Source organism: Cebus imitator, unplaced genomic scaffold, assembly GCF_001604975.1.
Source record: "Cebus imitator isolate Cc_AM_T3 unplaced genomic scaffold, Cebus_imitator-1.0 Scaffold544, whole genome shotgun sequence".
Lineage (NCBI taxonomy): Eukaryota > Metazoa > Chordata > Mammalia > Primates > Cebidae > Cebus > Cebus imitator.
Genome location: NW_016107859.1, coordinates 460,331 through 467,646, shown reverse-complemented (window position 1 = coordinate 467,646; position 7,316 = coordinate 460,331). Strand labels below are relative to the sequence as shown.

At 53.0% G+C, this 7,316-nt stretch overlaps 1 pseudogene; it reads right to left on the bottom strand.

Annotated features, from left to right (window-relative positions):
- Nucleotides 1–2,896: 2,896 nt before the first annotated feature.
- Nucleotides 2,897–4,112, bottom strand: LOC119468976 (annotated as a pseudogene).
- Nucleotides 4,113–7,316: the final 3,204 nt, after the last annotated feature.

Below are 7,316 nucleotides of genomic sequence, written 5' to 3'. Positions count from 1 at the left end.
TTTGGGAGGCTGAGGTAGGGGGATCCCTGAGGCAGGAGAATTGCTTGAACCCTGAAGGCTGAGGTTGAAATGAGCTGGGATCGCGCCACTGCACTAGGCGACAGACATTGTCTCAAAAAAAAAAAAAAGGAAAAATACTGTTAAAATTTACTATGATAATAAAAGTTATTTTAAAGTTTCTACCTGAGGACTCTCATATCTATGTATGTTTCTATTGTCTTTTTTATCTCTTGGTCTTTCTCCTTTAGTCTGGTCTGATGGCATGCCTAGTAAACTCGTATCTGCCTCCAGAGAGTATTTACTTTGACTTTATGGCACGCAGTCGGAGTAAGGGCAGATCACCGTCATCATCTAGTTTGGGACTAAGCTGGTTCAAAGCAGGTTTTAGGTTTTGTGACAGCTGGTCTCTTCATTTGGACTCCTAGGGGTGGCCCTTCCAGGGTCCCCACCTAGGTCTCATCTCTTTACTGGGGCCCAAATTCTCATGATGTCATTTCAGGCCTGTGAGAGTGCCAGACATTCGGCTCGGCTTTCCAGCCTCAACTATCCCTTCATAGTCAGTTTCTTAGCCCGTTAACCCTATGCTGTTTACCAATCACCAAATGTGGGGAAACCCCCTACAGACTGTCGGGGTCACCTTCTAGGCCTGGCCGCTCAAGTCCTGGCCGAGGTCTCCAGTTACCTTCCAACAATTGTTTTTGGGTGCGGGGGAGGCACAGTTTTGTCCAGTTTTTCTAACTGTTCTTGTGGGGAGGCTAATCTATAACCAGCTACTCTGCCTTTAATGAAAGTTGAAAACCTTCATGTGTCTTTTGTTTCTGAGATGGAGCCTCGGCCCACGCTCAAGTACAATGTTGTGATCTCAGCTCACCATAACCTCCGCCTCCTGGAGTTCAAGCAGTTCTGCCTCAGCCTCCCAAGTAGCTGGGATTACAGGCGTGTGCCATTGCATGCAGCCCATCTGTCTTTTAAAAAATGTTTTTAAGATAAAATTTATATTAAGTGAAATGCCTCGATCTGAAGTGTACATTTTGATCATTTTGACAAATGCATTAATCATATAGCCCACCTCCTTTCAAGATATAGAATATTTCTATCATCCAGAAAGTTCTCCTGTGCTTCAATCCTGTCCTGCACTCCCCCAGCCGCTGCTGAACGTGCTGAGGACATTGACACAGGACTGGCCTCCCCAAAAGAGCTGCTTTCACAAGCCTGCTTCCTTCCCCAGCGCTAAATTCCATTTCTGCCTGCTGTCTCAAAATGTCCATCTCTAAGCTGGTTGTACCTGTAATTCTCCTTCATCAATTCAGTAGATAACCCTTGAAAAGCAAACACTCCTTCCTGGCCCAGCAGCCCACAGCCTAATACTCACTGTATACCCAAGCTTTCAGAAATAGGACTTGCAGGGATGGGGCCTGGTGGCTGCATCTCTTCCTCCTCCTGATGGCTTCTACCAGCCTACAGGGCCCACAGACCAGATCTGGCCAGGCAGCCTGAGCCTGGAAGTGCGGCGGTGCTTCCTGTTCCTTCACCCTCGCTAGGGTGGCAGCTCCATGGCAGCAGCTGGGCTCCCTCCTTAAGCCAGAAGCCCTTGGCTAGACACTGACACTCAGACCCCAGCCTGGGTGAGCCTGGCTGAAGGCCCTTCCTTCCTTCCTATCTGACTGTGGAGGGAGGGAGCTGAGTGTACACAGCTCTACTGCCCACCCCAAACTTCAGCTGTACTTCCTCCTGGGAGAGGGAGCCGCTCATTAATTTGGCCAAAGCCTTCTTGAGGGCTGTAGTTTGACAGGCTGGGTGTGTATGGGCCCACTGTGCTACAGAGTCTGGTGTGTCAGAAGGCAGCCACCTGGCCAGAGGAGGGTCAGCCTCCTTGGTGACCTCCTTCTCCCTTCTGGACACAGATCCTGCACTCTCCCCATATTAATGCTCCCCTCAGAACTGCTTCCAGGGGTGGAGTTCTAACCCTGTGGGTGGGAACATTGCGTTAGTTTACAATGGGCCATGGTTCCCTCTGACATCTCCAACTCAGAGTCAGTAGAGAAGAGAAATTCCCTGCACCTCCTCCCTCAGCACCCCCACCTCTGCACACATCCACATATGGAGACCCTGACATTGGTCCCTGGGAGTGCTGCCGTCTGCACGTCCTTTTCATGCCTGCAGCAGCCACGCCCACCGTCCAGACCCTCACCTACCTGTCTCAGTAGGCGCTATGCTGCCTCTGGTCCTGCCCCTACACCTGGGCCTCTGTATCCATCGGTTCCCCCCGTCTTTTTTTCCCGGACAAGTTGGGAGCCTGTAAGGTCACCTGTTGAGTAAGTTGGAAGACAGCATAAGGTGGGGCTGTGAGGATGAGGAGGAGAAGCTGATGGTCGTTCTGGAGACCCAGCTGAGCGGAGTCTGTGCAGGCCCGTTGGCTGCCCACCCAGTGGCCATCCCGCTCCCACCCTCATTTCTTCTTTGTTAACAAAACCGTGACTTCATTAAATATTGGACACCTACAAGCTTCATGGACTGTCCTGCTGTGGCAGGCTGGTCTTTCAGCAAACTGGTTTAGGGCCCTTCACTACCCACAGTTGTGGGAGCTGGAGGTGGAGTTAAGCCTCACATGTGTTGGCTTCGTATTCAGAGCTCTTTCCCCCTGGGCACTGGCTCATGCAGAGCACTCAGTGCAGGGTAGGAGCCCCGTTACTCAAATGTGGGTTTGGTGCAGAACTGGGTATGAGGTGGTGGTTTCCCTAAGAAGAAACGGCTGCGATGGGATTTTCTGGATTCAGAGACCTCCAGAGTGCAAAGTTTCTCGGAGACACCAAATAGAGGGGTCCAGCAGGCAGCTTTCTCCTGGTGTGGAGCTTCAGGGCGGGTTCTCAGTTCAGAGCCACATTCAAGAGCCAGCTTAAATACAGCCTCCTGCAGGGAACCTCCAGAGCTTCCACAGTCTCAGATCTGCCCCTCTGTATACTCCAGATCTTTTGCCAAGCGGCGTTTGGGTCTTCATGTCATCTCCCATATCTGGGAGTAAAGGTGAAGTGCAGGGGCTTGAGCTTGCGTACTCTGGTGCCTTCGGGGAGAATGTCACGTAAAGAGGAGGCGGCTTGGACAGACTCACAGGAGAGTCAAGGACATGTGAGCAGAGAGCCTGGGAGCAGGAAAAGAGATGAGAGTGAGCGGAGGCATGTGCCGGGACAGGGGAGCAGGTGGGAGGATTGGGGAATGAGGGGGCTGGAGAGTGGGGCTCCTGTCGAGGGGCTGCCTGGCTGTCCAGGCGCAGGAGTGGGTTACATTCTCGCGCAAGGGCCAGCTTACCTGGTTGCCCCAAAGCCTTCTTTCTGTGGCTGTGACCAGAGGGTCGAGAGCACAGATGACCCAAGTGAGCAGGCCTGAGGCGGACTCCGGTGGGTGCTGGGCTGGATGCCTGGCCGAGGGGAGCAGCCACCACCCTGCCTACTGCACCCACTTTCCAGCTGGCTGCCTCTCTGAGCAGATGCAATATTGGGTGCCTTGTAAAACATGCTCCTAGTGCACCTGCTGCCTGCTGCCCCTCCCCAACTGCCCTGGGCTCTCCAGAGGGGGTTCCTGTGGAGGCTAGCCCTAGATTTTGAGCCCTGCCTCTCATACCTGGGGCCCCTCCCCCAGCGGCCAGCTGCTTGAGTATGCTGGAAGCCAGTGTGTAGCCCCAGGCTACGGCTGGGTCCCTCCCACAGCCCTTCATAGCTTATCTATTTGGACTGACTGCTCATTTCATAGAGTGCTGTCTTTTCCCAGCTCATCTGGTATGTCTAAAGCAGCTGTGGGGTCAGAATCTGCAGCTCCAAGCCCCCAGCCCTGCAACATTAGCAAAGCCTGGACCCCATATCTCTGAAGTCCCACTGGGCTGGTGTCAGCAGGCTCCTGAGTCCAGGGCTGCTCTGCAGGCTGTGGGGCTCATGCTCCAGCTCCGGACCCACCTGATGTGCTCAGGCTGCTCACCTTCGGGCCTGTCCTGCCTCTCAGGTATTCGGCTGACCCCGAGGGCCTCTCCCTCATCCTGACCACCAGAACCTTAGACCATTTGGCTCAACCCCCCATTTCTCAGCTGGGGAAACTGGGACGAAAGAGCAGAAGCAATTTTCTCATGGACTCCCAGCAAGTCAGAGGCAGAACCGGGTCTGGGAACCTCTTTCTGACAGAGGTCCTCCCTGACCACTGAGCCTTCTTTAGCGGGAATAAAGTGCAGGGATGCTGGGAACCGGAATGCATTCCAGCTCACCCCCAGAAAAAGGCGTGCAGGAGCTTAGCCGAGTATAGCACATGCTTAGAGTTTTTAATCTGCTGAATGCCTGTGAGACTGGCTGGGCTAAGAAGACAAGGTACAGGTCTTTTCCCCACAGATGGCAGGGGTGGCCCAGGACAGGTGGAAGCTTCTGCAGCAGCTTTGGAGTTTCACATCCCAACCCATGAGCTGACTGTAAAGCAGAGAAGCCGCCTCCAGGGGTCAGTCATGATCCAGCAATTCTGATGAGAAGGGGCCCCTACCAGCCTCTGTCCAGAGTCTTGTCTGGGAAAAACTGCTCCCTGGCAAAAAGAGGTGAATAACGTGAGAGGAAGCCATAGCTGAAATTCTAAACTGTGTGAATGTGTGTCCAGTTTTAAAAAGAAAATTTAACCTAAACAGTTGCATTGAAAAATGGAAAGATACTCCGTTTTGGAATACAAAATACAGAAAGTAACAGTGAACAGAATCTTATTGGAAAGGTAAGATTCTGCATCTGGAAAGGCAGAGTGGTTTACACCAGGGGTGTGTGTCCTCCACCGAGGAAGGGAAGATGAGATTTATGTTTGTGAAAAGGCAGTTATGAATTCACCTTTTATAGAGAGCTCACCATATACTATCAGTGCTTCTTCAGTCATGTCTGAATCACCCAGATGCCTGTATGTAAATGCAGATTCCCAGGCTTCATTCCCAGAGATTCTAACCTGTGAGCCTAGGGTGGGGCCAGAAATCTGTACAGGGCGGTGCAGGCTGTCCCAGGACCACACCTAAGAAACACTGCAACTGGCCGGCACGCATCCAAGTCCCCAGATATGTAGGCGGGCATGTTATCTCCATAGAACATGGGGAAACTGAGGTCCAGAGTGGGCAAAGAAATGGCACGGGGTCACCCGACAAGTAGTAACAGAGTCGCGATACACCCACAGCTCTGCCTTCCTGCAGGAACCTTGCCTACCCCACCCCCAGTTCCTGATGCCCGATGGTGGGCCTCTGTCCAAGGAAGACGTGGCCCTGGTCCTCTAGGCTGACGGGGGCTCAGAGGAGAAGCTTGGCCCAGAGTGTAGGAGCTAGAAGGGTCCTTGAAATTCAGGTGGGGAAACTGAGGCCCAAAGAAGGCAGTCCTCATGCTTGAACTCTGTCTGGAGAAGAGCTGGGTCTCCTTCCTGAGTGGTAGGTTCAACTCCACTGGCCTGGTCCTCAGTCTAGCTGGCTGCCCAGGCCCTCCACACCCCACATCTCTGAAGTCCCACTGGGCTGGTGCAAGAGGGCTCTCCAGTCCAGGCTGCTCTGCAGGCTCTGGGGCTCACGCTCCAGTTCCAGGCCCACCTGATGTGCTCAGAGGAGGCAGTGCCATAGAATGCATATGCTGGGAGATCCACCCCCAAAGCCAGGACATTCCAGGGCTGGGTATTTGGGCAAGCCCTTTGCTTCTTGGCCGATTTCCCCACCTGAACAAAAGCTGTGTTGGAGGAGACTTCTCTCTGAGACTGAGCCATATATTCGCTCCTGGGTGCCTACCCTCCCAGGTTGCGGCTCCTCTGCACCCACTCTTCAAGAACATCATCTCTTAGGTGAGGAAGGAGCCTAAGCCCTGTCAGGAGCGGGAGCCGATGCACCCCCGGCCTCCCAGACCTGCAAAGCCGGTGCTATCTAGCACTGTTGCCCAGCCCGCAGACCTCATCACAGAGTGGCCCTGGCCCTCACAGCAGCTCTGAGAAGGGGCAGCCCCCACTCCAAACCTTCCCTTACCCTAAAGAGGCTTTTAGGAAAATCATCTCACATTGATACCCGGGGGGGGTCACTGAACGAAAGGGCAGTGCGGGGTGAGCTGGCACGAGGGGGCGCTGCTCTCTGCAGACTTTGCAGGGAGGGCACTTAGGAAAGGGGAGTGGAGTCTGGGAGGGTGACTAGCTCAGGGCTAAAAGGAGGGGATGGGGCTGGAGTGGGCTGGTCTCATCCTCCCACTTGGGCCTTCCAGCCTGGGCTCAGGTGATTCAAGGGAGCAAGCACATCCCTCTCCCAGGCAGGAGTTCTCACCACATTTTGGAATCAGTTCATTCCTTGGGGGTGGGGGTCAGCCCCCACCTCTGGACCTGGCTGAACTGCTGCCTCAATTCTGGATCCAAAAGGGCCTCTGGCAGCTTCTCCATCTCCCTCTCAGTCCAGCCCCCTCCTCCCCAATGTGGGCCCCAAAAGGCAAGTCTGACACCTGGAGGAACCAGGCAGGAAGGGCAGGGCCTGAGGGAGTGACCACCTTCAAAAGGCAGCTCTGCCACCTTCTCTCCAGGACTCTCAGTCTTGCTTTCCTATTGCTCCCTCCACATCCCTTTGCTCGAATCTGACATGTTGACATGTGGTCTTTAAAAATAACAACAGTGATGACATGGGGTAGACTTCCCTTTTGGGACAGTTTAAAGAAGTTAGGTTTGAGGGCATCCTCTCCTGTGCAAACTGCAGCAGTAATAGGTGAGATATATAAAGTAAATAAAGACTGGGCGTGATGGCTCATGCATGTAATCCCAGCACTTTGGGAGGCTGAGACAGACGCATCACCTGAGGCCAGGAGTTTGAGACCAGCCTGGCCAACATGGCAAAACCCTGTCTCTACTAAAAATACAAAAATTTAGCCAGGTTTGGTGGCACATGCCTGCAGTCCCAGCTACTCAGGAGGCTGAGGCAGGAGAATCACTTGAACCCCGAAGGCTGAGGTTGCAGTGAACTGAGATTGTGCCACTGCACTCCAGCCTGGGTGACAAGAGCAAGACTCCATCTCAGACAAAAGAAAAAAAAAAAAGGACTGCTGATCCGTGGTATCTCTGGCTTTATGGGGTGTATACCTCCCCAGTATCCCCAGGACAGGAGCTTGCAAATACCATAAAGCCTGGAGGCCACTGAAAAACTGTAGAGGTCACACTAGCAAAGGTGATAGGATGAAATAGGTTTTTATAAAAGTTTGATGAGTATTTTTGTAATAAAAGAAAAAGAGCTATCTATCTATCTATCGAGAATGATATAATCTTGGTAGAAAACTGGAACAAGGATGTACAAGGCAAGTTCACAATAG